Here is a 16,575-nt window from a genome sequence, read left to right as displayed (position 1 = left end):
GACCAGCCCATCTATATCATCCTGTAATCTAAAGCTTTCCTCATCACTATTTATCACAGTAAGAAGTCTTACAACACCAGGTTAAAGTCCAACAGGTTTGTTTCGATGTCACTAGCTTTTGGAGCACTGCACCTTCCTCAGGTGAATGAAGAGGTATGTTCCAGAAACATATATATAGACAACGTCAAAGATGCAAGACAATGCTTTGAATGCCAGCATTTGCAGGTAATTAAGTCTTTACAGAGCCAGAGATAGGGGTAACCCCAGGTTAAAGAGGTGTGAGTTGTCTCAAGCCAGGACAGTTGGTAGGATTTTGCAAGCCCAGGCCAGGTGGTGGGGGGGTGAATGTAATGCAACATGAATCCAAGGTCCCGGTTGAGGTCGTACTTGTATGTGCGGAACTTGGCTATAAGTTTCTGCTCGGCGATTTTGCGTTGTCGCGCGTCCTGAATGCCCCTGACCGCAGAAGTGTTCCCTGACTGGAAAGGAACATTCCTGCCTGGCGATTGTCGCACAATGTCCGTTCATCCATTGTTGCAGCGTCTGCATGGTCTCGCCAATGTACCACGCTTCGGGAAATCCTTTCCTGCAGTGTATGAGGTGGACAACGTTGGCCAAATCGCACGAGTATGTACCGTGTACCTGGTGGGTGGTATTCTCATGTGTAATGGTGGTACCCATGTCGATGATCTGGCACGTCTTGCAGAGATTGCCATGGCAGGGTCGTGTGGTGTCGTGGTCGCTGTTCTGAAGGTTGGGTAGTTTGCTGCAAACAATGGTTTGTTTGAGGCTGCGCGGTTGTTTGAAGACAAGTAGTGGGGGTGTGGGGCTGACCTTGGCGAGATGTTCGTCGTCATCGATGACGTGTTGAAGCCTGCGAAGAAGATGTCGCAGTTTCTCCGCTCCAGGGAAGTACTGGACGACGAAGGGTACGCTATCGGTTGTGCCCCGTGTTTGTCTTCTGAGGAGGTCGGTGCGTTTTTTTGCTGTGGCGTGTTGGAACTGTCGATCGATGAGTCGAGCGCCATATCCCGTTCGTACGAGGGCATCTTTCAGCATCTGTAGATGTCTGTTACGTTCCTCCTCGTCTGAGCCCTCTGTATACACAGGATACGTCCAGCGTATGTGGAGGGAGGTGGGCAATGCCGTCAGCTCCGTGGGGCACACCCAAGGACCGGCGACCAGTGACGCAAAAAGATGCACGACTTAACGAGAGCAGCCAGGATGAGTACACAGTGATGTGCCCCTGGCACCACCCCCCGACCACCCACACATGTGAAAGGCGGCCCCTCCCCAAGGAGGACGGCACAATCCCCTACCTGACACACGTGGGCTGCGCCCACCCATGCCAGCCGCTTTAGCCGGGTGCCCCGTGCTGCCATGCCATCATTTACCCTATAGCTGCGCTGTGTGCGTCGGACCACCGAACACTGATGTTTGTTTCCCCCCTTCCCCCCACCCCCAGGATAAGACTGCCTACAGCCACAGTGAGCATCAGAGAACTGGAGGGGGTCCACCCGTACTGCACCCCCTCATCATGAGCAGAGGGCACTGGACCTCGGAGGCGGAACCGAGGACCGGGAGGTTGCTGGTTGCCAGATCGGAGGCGCACCAGCAAGTGAGACTCCCCCTCCTGACTCCACCTCCTCACCCCATCCCCCCACTTCACCCCCTCACACCATCCCCCCCATCCCCCACTCCACCCCCTCACTCCACCCCCTCACCCCCCCCCCCCCATCCCCCACTCCACCCCCTCCCCGCCGGCCGCCGGTCTAATGATACGGGCTGTCTTGTGTCTTCCAGGACCAGCTGCCAGTCGTCCCAGCCTGTCTGCCGTTGCAGGCCCACGGCCTGTGCCAGGCCCACTGCCCCCAAGGACGCAGGCCACGACACGGGGAGGGCAGACATTAGGGAAGCCCTTCCACAGAGACCCAAGACACTGAAACCCAGAGGACTGACAGGCAGGACACCGACAGCCAGGACACAGACACCCAGGACACAGATGCACACGACACCCAGGACAGTGACACACAGAGGACGGACACCCAGAGGACGGACACCCAGAGGACGGACAGACCAGACAGTGACACACAGACGGGGATGACACAAGGACCATCGGGCCAAGGGTTGAAGCAGGAGACCCCGGACTTTGGCTTCGATGAAGACATTGACTTCTCGTCACTGCTGTCACCACAGCCTCCACCATCACAGAGACTCTCACCTCGGTTGGGCACATTAGTGATGAGGCTTCTGGGACACTCACTGGTCCGCACCACACAGCCGTACCGGTACAGCAGGTGGAGGTAGGAGCAGCCGAGGTTCCGGACGGTCAGAGGGCAGACCGGCCCCAGCAACCAGCTGCCACCCAGACGGTTCCCGAGTTCCTGGGCTTTCCAGTCCCACCCATAGACCTGATGCAGTTAGAAGCCCAGGGACTAGACGACGGGATGACAGCCGGCTTCCAGCAACTGCAGACGCAGGTGGAGGAGTCCATCCGCGTCCAGGAGCAGGGAGTGGTGCCGGTCATGGCTGCCACCCAGGCCGACACCGCACGGGTGGCGTCCGCGGTGGCAGCAATGGGTGCAACGGTTTCGGCCATGGGTCAGGTTATGCAAGCGTGCGGCTTCATGTGCATGTGTCATCCATGGCCCAGGACAGGGCTGCCCTCTCACAGGCAGCAATGTGCCAGAGCCAGCTGGACATCCCAGCCGTGCTCCGCAGTCTGGCCGAGTCTCAGCAGGCCATCACTGAGAGCATTGGGGGCATTGCCCAGATGCTGGATGGCGTCGCACAAGCCCTGAGGGAGGTGGCGCAGTCCCAGACAGGGATGTCCATCACAACTGACGTTAGAACCCTGGTCGATGCCACAGCAGGCCTCCAGGACTGGCAGCGCCCAGGTGTCGGTGGTGCCTCGGGGCTTGTCTCCGCTCGCACCCCTGTCCCATAGAGAGGCGCGGGGGTCGCCGGGCACCCAGAGGGCGGAGGAGGTTCTGGGGCCCGTTCCGGTGACTCCTGCAGGGGAGGTCCCGGAACACTGTGGCACCGCGGCCTTCCCCCGTTTGGCCCCTGGTGCATCTGGTGGGCAGCGGGCAGAAGAGGGTGGCACAAAGCCACCCAGGATGACGGGGAGCAGCCTGGCCCATCCAAACTGGGCCGCCCCAGGAAATGAGCGCAGTTTAGTTATAGGGGCTAGGACACGTGTATATAACCTTTCTAATTAAACTCACCGTCACACCAATGCAAGCTGCCTCTGTGCCATGTCCGATGCCTGCGAGGTTGGGTAGGGGATTGAGTGCCATTGAGGTCCAGGGGTATTGGAACGTTGAGCCCCAGTGGGTGTAATGTGCCCCCCCGGACGTGCACGCCACCCCTCCCCACGATTCAACAGGGCCATGTGATGGAGTGTCCAGGTCGCATACAGGGACCACCCAGGTGGAGGGCGTAAATGTGGCCATGAGTCAGACATTGTCAAACGATTTTGAGCTCACAGCTCATTGCAGAGCGGGTTGTCATCATCCTCCCTGGCATCGAGCACACCCGCTTCCACAAGCAACCGTGTGAGCCCAGCCCATTGTGCCACAGGTGGATGTGTAATGGAGGGGTGGTGCATGAGGTCGTGTGGGAGTAAAGGTGGTGGGTGGCGTGGGAGGTGCGTCTCATGGGTGTTGTGAGAGGTGGGGGTGCGGGGTGGTGAGGTGGTGCCATACAGTGGGGTCAGTGCCCACGCTCAGCGAACCCCTACCTTCTAGTTGGCGAAACGGCAGCGATCAACGCCTCCAGTGCTCGCTGGCCAAGCCGGTGGTGTCGTGCTGCCTCACGTCCACATCCAGCCCCCATGCCACGTCCATTACCCTCTCCACCCTCCTCATCTGGAGAGGCGTGCCCTTCCCCGGGCTCCCCCTCTGCCTCCTGCTCCTCCTCCTCCAGCACATCGCCCCTCTGCAGGGCTATATTGTGGAGGACGCAGCAGACCACAACGATGCGGCCGACCCTCTCCGACGGGTACTGGAGGGCCCCTCCAGAGCGGTCCAGGCACCTGAAGCGCATCTTCAGCAGACCATAGCACCTCTCGACCACACGCCTGGTTGCTGCATCGGCCTCATTGTATCAGGTCTCTGTGTTGTTCTGTGGCCTCCGTATAGGCGCCATCAGCCACGACTGCAACGGGTAACCCCTGTCACCCAGAATCCAGCCCCGCAGCCGGGGGGGGCGTCCCTCGAACATGGCGGGGATGAACGATTGTGTCAGGATAAATGTGTCATGCACACTGCCCAGGTACCGGGCGCAGATGTGCATTATCTTCATGCGGTGGTCACAGATCATCTGAATGTTCATGGAGTAGGACCCCTTCCTGTTCATAAACACGGCCCTGTTATCCACTGGAGGCCGCATGGCGACGTGCACCCCATCGATCGTCCCCTGTACCATAGGTATCCTGGCCATGGCAGCGAATCCTGCTGCCCCAGCATCCTGGTGGGCGCGGCCCACGGTGAACTGGATATAGCGGTCTGCGATGTCGTACAGGACGTCAGTCACTGCACGGATGCACGGGTGCACCGACGCCTGGGAGATGCCAGACAGGTCCCCACTCGGTGACTGGAACGACCCTGTGGCATAAAAGTTCAGGGCCACCGTCACCTTGACGGCCATCGGGAGATGGGGTCCTCCCCCAGTGCCACGCAGTGCCAGGTGTATCATCAGATGGCAGATATGGGTGACGGTTTCCCGGCTCATCCGGAGTCTCCTCCTGCATGCCCTGTCCGGCAGGTCCTCGAAGGACATGCGGCGCCGGTAAACACGAGGTCTCATCGGACACCACCACCTCCTCTCCTCCACCTCCTCCTCTCCTCTCCCCTCCCCTCACCCCCTCCTCCTCCTCATCCACATTGGTATCCTCATCCTGTGCCTCGCCCTCGTCGTTGTCCTCCTCCTCCTGTGCCTGTCGGGCAGGCGCCCTGCAGCCTGAGCAGGTGCCACCTGGCCCTGTGCAGCCCGTCCCTCTGCTGCAGCCGCCACCGCCTCTCTGAGCCGCCTGCACCGACGCTGCCACAGGGCTGCATGCAGGGCAGTTGCCCCCGCCATGGCGGCCAACATCGCTGGCTGATGGCCAAAAATTATGATTTGCAGGGGGTGAGGGGAGTAGACAACAGGTTTAACAATGGCGCATGGCCTCCTCCACAACCAGATGCCATGGGCTACATGGCCGCCCTGGTTGGCAGCTTGCGCCACAGCCACGCATGCACCCCCACCCCTGCCATTACCCTCTGTGCCCTGACTCCTGTTGCCCGTCCCTCCTGCAAGCGCCACCGTTGGATGGCACTGCCCTCACTGGGGGCTGCCAAGGGCACGGCCTTGGACCTACACGCCGGTGGGTGCTGCCGGCTGGGAGGGCTGCCCCCTGAGGGATCCGGCAGCCATCCGCACGCCCGTTGCTTTGGCACCGCCCTGCAAATGCGGGCCGGAGGGGCTGTGATCCCCATGCCCCCCCCCCCCCCCCCCCCGAACCTGGAGGCTCTCCCACCCAGCCATGGCCATGCCCATCCCGCCAGCCGTAGATACCCCCCACGCCGGCCCCTCACCTCCTGTCTCCGCATTGTCAGCCAGCATGACTGGCTGACGATTTTTAAAATCATGTTAGAACGGCGCTGACCTGGGGTCACGCTGTCGGACTTCGGCCCATCAGGTCCACAGTATCGCCGGGAGCCCAGAGAATCGCTAAACGGACCCCCTCAGGTGATTCTCCGGGCCGCGCGGTGCTGATTATCACCACGCCATTTTCACTTGTTGGCAGAATAGCAAAATGGCGTTGGACCGGCGTCGCGCGAAATACAGCCGGGAACGGCGAATCTCCGAACCGGCGCGGGCTCAGAGAATCCTGCCCCTCAAGTCCAAGGACAGCACGGCAGTGCAGTGGTTAGCATTGCTGCCTCACGGCTCTGAGGTTCCAGGTTTGATCCCGACTCTGGGTCACTGTCCGTGTGGAGTTTGCACATTCTACCCGTGTTTGCGTGGGTTTCGCCCCCATAACCCAAAGATGTGCTGGGTAGGTGGATTGGCCCGTTAAATTGCCCCTTAATTGGAAAATATTAATTGGGTACTCTAAATTTACAAAAAAGAAAATCCCCTAGTCGCCACACTCCGGCACCTGTTCGGGTGCATGGAGGGAGAATTCAGACTGTCCAAATTACCTGACAGCATGGGCGGGATTCTCCGGTTTTTAGGTGGGGGTGGGGATCGTGCCGCGCCGTTGGCAGCGGCCCCCCCCGGCAATTCGCCAGGCCCTGATGGGCCGAGCGGCCACCCGTTTCCGGCCAGTCGCGCCGGCGTGAAATGGGCATGGTCCTCGGGGGTGCGCGGGGGGATCCAGCCCCGGGGGATGCCCCCCATGGTGGCCTGGCCGCGATCGGGGCCCACCGATCTGCGGGCGGGCCTGTGCCCTGGGGGCACTCTTTCCCTCCGCGCCGGCCTCTGTACGGCTCCGTCATGGCCGGCGCAGAGAAGAAACCCCCTGCGCATTCGCAGGAAACACGGCGGCGGTTCTGCGCCTGCGCCAGAACATGTTGGCTGTCCTGCGCATGCGCCAACTCTCGCCAGCCGGCGGCGGCCCTTAAGCGCCGGTTGGCGCGGCGCCAATCCCTCCATTCCGGGATTCCGCAACTTCCGGGCGGCCCGCGCCGGAGTGGTTCGCGCCACTCTTGCCGCCGGTACGGGTCGCCCCGCCAATTGCTGGAGAATCCCGCCCCATGTTTTTCTGGACTTTGCCTGAAATGGAATGACATGTGTCTTTACTAATCTTTTCCTTTTTACGTACCGGTGGGAGTTTTTACAGTCAGGTTTTATGTTTCGACTAGTTTACATTCATATTCTTTTTCCGACTTCTTTATCAGTTTTTAGTCACACTTGACTCGCTTTTCATTTGGGTGTTTTGTGCCTTAAAGGAGTAACTTTTTGTTGAACGTCTTACAGTGTAAGTGATGTATATTTGTTGTAAACTGGGTAATAGTTCATGATGAATATCTCTATTGTCATGAAGATATGCTTCATCTAAATAATGATTTTAAATCCACAAGCTAGAAATAAGAGTTTTTAAAATACAGAATTCACAGTCAAGATGGCTACCTAATTTGTACTGCTGTACAATTCACATCACAACCCAATTAAGATGGAGACTGCATGGCTGCAAAAGCCCATTAATTACAATGACCTCTGAGGAGTATGAATGAACCATATTTCTTATTCCATTAGCACAATATCAAGATACTCATACTGTGCGCTGCACGATAGCACTGTTGCTTCACAGCTCCAGGGTCCCAGGTTCAATTCCCGGCTTGGGTCACTGCCTGTGTGGAGTCTGCATGTTCTACCCGTGTCTGCGTGGGTTTCCTCTGGGTGCTCTGGTTTCCTCCCACAAGACCTGAAAGACGTGCTGTCAGGTGAATTGGACATTCTGAATTCTCCCTCTGTGTACCTGAACAGGTGCTGGAATGTGGTGACTAGGGGGTTGTCACAGTAACTGCATTGCAGTGTATATGTAAGCCTATTTGTGACAATAAAGATTATTATTAAACTAATCTCTTGAACAATGGGGCTCCGGCTAAGACGGGTATTCCCAGACCTGATGTAATTAAGTTAAAATTGGAATACACAATTACGTTTGAAATCTTGTCAGTTGGAGAGGGTAGTCATATGTCAAGCCAAGCTTTGTATATTTTAAGCACATTTTCTCCAACAAGAGAGAAACCAACTATCTCCTCATGACATTCAATGGCATTATCATTGCTGAATTCCCCGCTAACACCATCCTGGGGGTTAGAATTGACCAGAAACTAAACTCAACCAGGCTGGTTTAGCACAGGTCTAAATCGCTGGCTTTGTAAAGCAGACCAAGGCAGGCCGGCAGCATGGTTCAATTCCCGTACCAGCCTCCCCAAACAGATGCCGGAATGTGGCAACCAGGGGCTTTTCACAGTAACTTCATTTGAAGTCTACTTGTGACAATAAGCAATTTTCATTTCATTTCATATATATGTTGTGGCTACAAGAGCAGGTCAGAGGCCAGGAATCCTGATGCCAACACATATTGGCAGCAGTATGTGCTATCTACAAGGAGCATTGCAGCAACTCGCCAAGGCTCCTTCAACAGCATATTTTAGACCCTCAACCTCTACCACCTAGAAAGTCAAGGGCAGCAGATGCATGGGAACACCACCACCAGGAAGTTCCCCTCCACACCACGCATCACCCTAATTTGGAATTATATCACCGTTCCTTCACTGTTGCGGGATCAAAATCCTAGAACTCCATCCCTAACGGCACTGTGGGTACCTGTTATTATACACTTTGTGGTAATGTGTCGTTATTCTTTGTCTTGTGATCCAGAATGGTCTGATGAGTTGATGATAAAGAAACCACTAATCTTTAGATTGAAGCAAAACTAATTTATTGAATAACGATTAATTGAATAAAGTTTGCACACACTACTGAGCTATAATTACTAATAAAGAAAGGTTGAATCTGCTAAACAGTGATCTATAGTATAGTATTAAGAAATGATGACCTTGTGATAACTCTCTCTCTAAGCTAAACTACTTCTCGTGCTGTGATTAATACTTCTCCTTTGCTAACTACCCAGCATTCCCTGAGGTCTGATATTTGGACTGAGAATTGGTGGTGCCCTCTAATGTTTGAATTACACTGAAATGTAATAATTAACCCTTCACTGACGTACCTATATACATACAATCACTTCCCCCCTTTTTTTTACATTTCTTTTCTCTGTATAACAAAGGAAAAAATGTACAGTATTATTACAGTACATGTTATGTATATAACTTTGAAAAGTAGTGAAAAATCAATAAGGAAAAAGTTCAATATGAACGATTCACAAATCGAGCCTGTCCGGCTTCCTTCTTTCCCTGGTTGACCTGCTAAAACCAAGAAGAGGAGACGCAGAAGTTTTTACAGTCATCTGTGAATCTTCACAAACTTGAGAATTTGTCATAGTATCATTGAAAATACTTTCATGGAATTGTAGATTTGGAAAGATATTATTGTGTTGTTTGAATTTTAGTAGTGCTCGGCAATTGCATCAAACTATTGTTCCTTCAGCTGTCTGAACAATATAAGAACGTGGTGCTGCTTGTCGAATAACTTTTGCAGGAGTTGACCAACTTCCATCAGGTACTTTGATCCTGACGGTATAATCTGGAAGCAGTGAGTCCAGTGTGTTTGCACACTGGTCATAATACATTCTCTGTTGTTCTCGCTGATGATTCATCTTTTGTATCACGGGCAGATGATCTCGATTGGGTAGAGACATAGATGGTTAGAATAGTTCTCAAATCCCTGTTCATCAACATCTGCGCAGGTGATAGACCCGTGGAAAGCGGAGTTGCTCTGTGTAAGAGTAAAGCTAGATTCAGATCTGAACGAGAATCCAAAGCTTTGTTAAGAAGTTGTTTGATGGGCGGAGGCTGCCTGGGGGCAGGCCGGTGGAGGCGTGGGGGCAACTGGCAACTGGCCCAAGAGAGGGGATGGCTGATCGGTGAAGGGGAGGGGGGCGATGAGCCCCCCAACTAGACTAATCACCTGGAATGCAAGAGGGCTCAATGGGCCGGTCAAGAGGGCACACGTGTTCGCGCATTTGAGAGGACTGAAGGCGGACGTGGTAATGCTGCAGGAAATGCACCTGACCAGATTAGGTTAAGGAAAAGTTGGGTCGGACAGGTTTTTCACTCGGGACTGGACTCGAAGACCAGGGGGGGTCGCGATCCTGATCAACAAGCGAGTGGTGTTTGAGGCAGGAAGAATAGTTCTGGATGGGGGAGGTTGGTACATTATGGTCAGTGGGAAATTGGAGGGAGTGCAGGTGGTACTATTAAATGTGTATGCGCCAAATCTGGACGATGTGGAGTTTATAAAGAGGATGCTGGGAAAGATACCGGCCCTGGATTTGCATAAACTGGCCATGGGAGGGACTTTAGCACAGTTATTGACCCTGGTTTAGACCGGTCAAGCTCAAAAGCGGGCAGGGTGCCTGCAATGGCTAAGGAGCTAAAAGGGTTCATGGAGCAGATTGGGAGGGGGGGGCAGGGGTGGACACATGGAAATTTGGGCAGCCAAGAGTAAATCAGTTCTCCTTCTACTCACACGTGCATAAAGTGTACACCCGGATAGATTTCTTTATTCTGAGCAGGGCTCTACTGACAGTGGTGGTGGACACGGGGTACTCGGCGATCACAATCTCAGGCCATGCCCCACACTGGGTTGGCCTACAGGTTAGTAAAGACAGTAACCAGCGCCCACACTGGAGATTAGACGTGGGGCTTTTAGCGGATGAGGAGGTGTGCGGGCGGTTGAGGAAATGTATTCAGAATTACCTAGCGGACAATGACATGGGGGAAATTTCATCAGCGGTGGTCTGGGAGGCATTGAAGGCAGTGATTAGAGGGGAGCTGATCTCGATACGGGCCCACAGGGAGAAGGTAGACAGGACAGAGACGGATCGACTGGTAAAGGAGATACTACAGGTCGACAGCAGGTATGCGGAGACCCCTGAGGCAGGGCTTTTAAGGAACGGCGGAGGCTACAGGCGGAGTTCAGCTTGTTAACCACAGGGAAGACGGTGGAGCAGCTGAGAAAGGCGAGGGGGCGATTTATGAGCATGGAGAGAAGGCCAGCAGAATGCTTGTACAGCAGCTGAGAAAGAGGGAAGCAGCCAGGGAGATATGGAAATTAAAGGATGGAGACGGGAACCAGGTGGGAGACTCAGCAGGGGTGAATAAGGCATTTCGGGAGTTTTATAGTAGGCTGTATGGGTCGGGGACCCCACCAGGGCCAGAGGGGGTGAGGCACTTCCTCGGGGGGCTGAATCTCCCGAAGGTGGACGGGGAGCTGGTAGAAGGGCTGGGGGCCCCGATCGGGATCGAAGAGATAGTGGAGGGGCAGCAGGCCATGCAGTCGGGTGGGTACCCAGCGGAGTTTTATAAAAAGTTCGCTGGGATATTGGGGCCGCTGTTGATGAGGACATTCAACGAGGCAAGGGAGAGAGAGGTGCCTTCCCCGACGATGTCACAGGCCACGATCTCGCTGATTCTGAAGCGGGATAAGGATCCGGAGCTCTATGGGTCCTACAGGCCGATATCCCTACTGAATGTGGACGCCAAACTGTTGGCCAAAATTTTGTCCTCTAGGATTGAAGACTGTGTTCCGGACATGACTGGGGAGGACCAGACGGGATTCGTTAAGGGAAGGCAGTTGGTGTCCAATGTAAGAAGGTAGCTAAATGCGATCATGATGCCCCCAGAAGGTAGGGAGGTGGAGGTAGTGGTCACAATGGATGCAGAGAAGGCTTTTGATCGAGTGGAGTGGGAATATCTGTGGGAGGTACTGGGACGGTTCGGATTTGGGTGGGGCTTTATTGACTGGGTCAGGTTGCTGTATCAGGCTCCAGTGGCGACGTACAGACGAATAGGACGACATCAGACTATTTTAGGCTACACCGGGGGACGAGACAGGGGTGCCCCCTCTCCCCACTGTTGTTCGCGCTGGCGTTAGAGCCGCTGGCAATTGCGCTGAGAGCCTCAAGGGGCAGGAAGGGATTGGTCCGGGGGGGGAGTGGAACACAGAGTCTCACTTTACGCCGACGACCTGCTTCAGTATGTACCGGACCCAGCTGAGGGGATGGAAGAAATCATGAGGATTCTGGGGGAATTTGGTCGTTTTTCTGGGTACAAACTAAATATGTGGAAAAGTAGGATGTTTGCGATCCAGGCAAGGGGACAGGAGATACGATTGGGGGAACTGCCATTTAGCGTGGTCGGGGGAAGTTTTAGGTATCTAGGCATCCAAGTGGTGCAGGAATGGGAACGGTTGCACAAACTTAATCTGGCCCGTCTGGTGGACCAAATGAAGGATGATTTGTGGAGGTGGGACGCGCTCCTGTTGTCACGAGCTGGGAGGGTTTAGTCGGTGAAGACGACGGTCCTTCCGAGATTCCTGTTTGTATTCCAGTGTCGCCCCATCTTTATTCCGCTGTCCTTTTTAAAAACGGGTTAACAAAGTTATCACAGGCTTTGTATGGGTGGGCAAGACCCCGCGAGTAAAAAAGGGGATGATTTAGCGGAGCCGGGGGAGGGCGGGCTGTCGCTGCCAACCTTATTGGGCGGCGAATATAGCCATGATCAGGAAGTGGGTGGTGGGGGGAGGATCGGCATGGGAGCGCATGGAGGCGGCATCATGTAAGGGCACCAGTTTGGGGGCGTTGATAACGGTGCCTCTGCCATTCCCGCCAGCACGGTACTCCATCAGCCCCATGGTGGTGGCAGCCCTGAGAGTCTGGGGGCAGTGGAGGAAGCATGTGGGAGCGGAGGGAGCATCGGTCTCGTCTCCAATCTGTAACAACCATTACAGACCTGTTTGCCCCGGGAAGGATGGAGGGGGGTTTCGGAGATGGCAGAAGGCAGGAATTGAGAGGATGGGGGATATGTTTATAGAAGGGAGCTTTCCTAGCTTGAGGGAGCTGGAGGAGAAATTTGGATTGGCGAGGGGAAACAAATTTAGGTATCTGCAGGTGAGGGACTTCCTACGTAGACAGGGCTCAACCTTCCCGCTCCTACCACCAAGGGAGATTCAGGATAGGGTAGTTTCCAAAGTATGGGTGGGAGGAGGGAAGGTCTCCGACATGTATAAGGAGCTCATGCGGTCAGAGGACACGCAGACTGAGGAGCCGAAGCGCCATTGGGAGGAGGAGTTAGGAGGAGAGATAGAGGATGGTCTCTGGGCAGAGGCGTTGAGTAGAGTCAATGCGTCCACAACATGCGACAGGCTCAGCCTGATACAGTTTAAGGTTGTTCACCGGACTCACATGACAGTGGCCTGGATGAGCAGGTTCTTTGGGGTAGAAGATAGGTGCTCAAGTGTGCGGGGGGGCCAGCGAACCATGTCCACATGTTTTGAACATGCCCAAATCTCAGGGGACTCTGGTAGGGGTTTGCGGACATCATGTCCACGGTATTAAAAACAAGGGTGGCACCGAGTCCGGAGATGGCGATCTTCGGGGTGTCGGAAGATCCGGGAATCCAGGAGGAGAAAGAGGCAGACGTTATGGCCTTTGCTTCCCTGGTAGCCCGGAGACGGATATTATTAGCTTGGAGGGACTCAAAGCCCCCAATGTCAGAGACCTGGCTATCTGACATGGCTAGCTTTCTGTTTGGAGAAAATCAAGTTCGCCTTGAGAGGGCCACTGTTAGGGTTCGCCCGGAGGTGGCAACCGTTTGGAGACTTCTCTGCAGAAAATTAAACGTCAGCAGAAGGAGGGGGGGGGGGTTAGTTTAGATTAGAGTAGGGGGGTAATAAAGGTGGGACCTGTAAGGGAGGAAGCAGGCTTTTTGCACTATGTTTATAGACTTATGTATGTTGTTTATTTTGCCGTTGTTATAAAACCAAAAATACCTCAATAAAATCTTTATTAAAAAAGAAGTTGTTTGATGATTTGAACTCCTTTCTCCACTTTACCATTTGTCTGAGGGTAGTGCGGACTCGAAGTGATGTGAACGAAGTTGTATTCTCGAGAGAATTCAGCCCATTCATGACTATCGAAGTACGGCCCATTGTCAGACATGACAGTGGTTGGAATACAATATCTGGCAAAAGTTTCTTTAGTTGCTTTAATAACAGATCTGGATGTGAGATCTGATAACTTGATGGCTTCCGGATAATTCAAATAGTAGTCGATTATAAGGATATAATCACGACCATTGCAGTGAAACAAATCAATCCCAACTTTTGTCCATGCGATGTCTCCAATGCATATTGTTGTAGTTTTTCCTTGCATTATGCAGGTTGAAATTTCTGACATGTTTCGCATCCAAGTATCATATCGGTGATGTCTTGGTTGATACCCAGCCAATACACAGTTTGTCTTGCTCTTCTCTTGCATTTTTCAATACCAAGGTGACCTTCATGTATCTGGTTAAGAATCATGGGTCGGAGAGACAAAGGTATAACTATGCGATCAAGCCGAAGTAACAATCCATCCACAACTGTTAAGTCTGCTTCTATATTCCTGAACTTGGAACAATGCCCTTTTGGCCAACCATTGTTGAGCTGGTCTATGACTCTTTCAAGCATTGAATCCTTCTTGGTTTCTTCACGGATGAGGTGCAATTTCACATCTGAAGCAGGAAGAGTTTCAGCTCGAAGCTGCACTTGAGCTTCTACATGCTGTATAAATTCATGATGTTCTCCTTCTAAAATGATTGAATGTGACAAAGCGTCTGCAATTACCAAGTCCTTGCCCGGAGTATAGATGAGGTTGAAGTTGTATCTCCTAAGCTCCATCAAGATCCTCTGTAATCTTGGAGTCATACCATTTAGATCCTTTTGTATGATATGTACAAGTGGTTTGTGGTTAGTTTCAACAGTAAAGGTGGGAAGTCCATAAACATAATCATGAAACTTTAAAACGCCTGTAAGTAAACCAAGGCATTCTTTCTCAATCTGTGCATACCGTTGTTCAGTCGGTGTCATCGCTCTGGAAGAGTATGCAACCAGTAACCATGACGAGTTGTTGTCCTTTTGCAACAGAACTGCTCGTATTCCATCGTGACTCGCATCAGTCGAGGTTTTCTCTGTTCGGATCGAAGAACGAAAGACGAGGTGGTGTCGTCAGTTGTGCCTTTAAATCGAGTCATTCCTTTGTTGGTCTAGTCAAACTTGGTAAACTTCTTAATGAGATTTCTGAGAGCAGGGTTTCTGAATGAAAGGTTGGGAATGAACTTGCCTAGAAAATTCACAACAGCTAAGAATCGTAAAACGGCTTTCTTGTCCTCTGGAACTTTCATTTGTTGGATGGCAGCCTGGTCGCAAACCATGTTCAGAAATCTGGGCCGGGATTCTCCCGGAATTGGCGGGGTGGACCTAACCAGCGCCAGGAGTGGCGTGAGCCACTCCGGCGTCTGGCCACCCGGACGTTGTGGAATCCTCCACACTTCCGGGGGCTAGGCCAGCACTGGAGAAGTTGGCACCGAAGGGCCACCGCCGGCCAGCGCGAGTTGGCGCATGCGCAGAACCGCCGGTGTGTTTCCTGCGCATGTGCAGGGGCTTTCTTCTCCGCGCCGGCCGTGGTGGAGCCTTACAGAGGCTGGCGCGGAGGGAAAGAGTGCCCCCAAGGCACAGGCCTGCCAGCAGATCAGTGGGCCCCGATCGCGGACCAGGCCACCCTTAGGGCCCTTGCGCCCCCCCCCCCCCCCCCGAAGACACGTCCGACAAGCCAAGTCCCGCCGGGATGGACCATGTCCATTTCATGCCGGTGGGACTAGCCGTAAACGGGTGGCCGCTCGGCCGATTGGGGCCGGAGAATTGCCGGGGAGGCCGCCGACCGGCAGAATCTCCGCCCCCGCCCTAAAACCGGTGCCAGAGAATTCGGAGCGGTGGGACAGGATTTACGCCGCCCCCCCCCCCCCCCACCCCACCCCCCCGGCGATTCTCCGACCCGGCGGGGGATCGGAGAATCCCGCACCTGGTCTCCAAGGAACTTCAGAGCCGAAATACTAAAACTACATTTGGTTCTATTCAGTTTCAAACCAAACATATGCACTCTTTGATATACCTGTAATAATCTTGAGGTGTGTTCTTCTCTTGTCGATGACCAAATGATTATATCATCCACATATACACGAACACCTTCAATACACTCAGTCATCTGTTCCATCACATCAGAAGCAGAGATGATTCCAAAAGGCATCCTGTTAAAACAGGACCTGCCAAAAGTCGTGTTCAAAGTACATAACTTTCTACTAGATTCATCAAGTTGCATCTGCCAGAATTCTCTGGAAGCATCCAATTTGGAAAAGTTTCTTGCATTGGCCATCTCGCTAGTGATTTCTTCTCTCTTGGGAATGGGATAGTGCTCCCTCTTAATGTTCTTATTCGGATCTTCAGGGTCGATGCATATCCTCAGATCACCAGAAGGTTTCTTCACACAAACCATGGAGCTGATCCAATCAGTCGGTTCTGTGATTCTTGATATAATGTCTTGATGTTGTAATCTTGCCAGTTCAAGTTTCAATCTCTCTCGAAGTGGTGCAGGAACACTTCTTGGCGGGTGTACCACAGGTTTGGCATCCGGTCGTAACAGCATTTTGTAACTGTAGGGACGAGCACCCATGCCTTCGAAGACGTCTGGATAAAGATTCAGAATCCCTTGAATGTCGTCTTGAATGAATGAAAATCGCTTATTGTCACAAGTAGGCTTCAAGTGAAGTTACTGTGAAAAGCCCCTAGTCGCCACATTCCGGCGCCTGTTCGGGAAATCATTGGTGAGATGAATTTGCACTACAAATCCTCTGAATTAGGTGTAAATCCTTGCAGGCTTGTGCACCTAAGGGTGAAGACTTGTTTGAATCAACAATCTCAAATATTAGAGAACTCGCTATGTCATTATTGGTAACTAACAAGTAGCAAGATCCCTTTGATGTGATGACATTGCCATTGTAGTCGCACAGTTGACAAGCTGATTGATGGATTTTCAGAGTTTGCTTTAGCTTTGTGAAGTCAAGCTTATTAAGCAAATTG

The 16,575-nt window shown here is 53.2% G+C and overlaps 1 protein-coding gene across 2 annotated transcripts in view; it reads right to left on the bottom strand.

The window, feature by feature from the left end:
- The window catches only part of vstm5 (V-set and transmembrane domain containing 5), a 179,526-nt gene that overhangs the window by 156,744 nt on the left and 6,207 nt on the right, over window positions 1–16,575 (bottom strand). The gene's annotated exons all lie outside the window — the stretch shown is intronic.

Source organism: Scyliorhinus torazame, chromosome 15 (assembly GCF_047496885.1).
Source record: "Scyliorhinus torazame isolate Kashiwa2021f chromosome 15, sScyTor2.1, whole genome shotgun sequence".
Lineage (NCBI taxonomy): Eukaryota > Metazoa > Chordata > Chondrichthyes > Carcharhiniformes > Scyliorhinidae > Scyliorhinus > Scyliorhinus torazame.
This window is presented reverse-complemented; position numbering and strand designations above follow the sequence as displayed.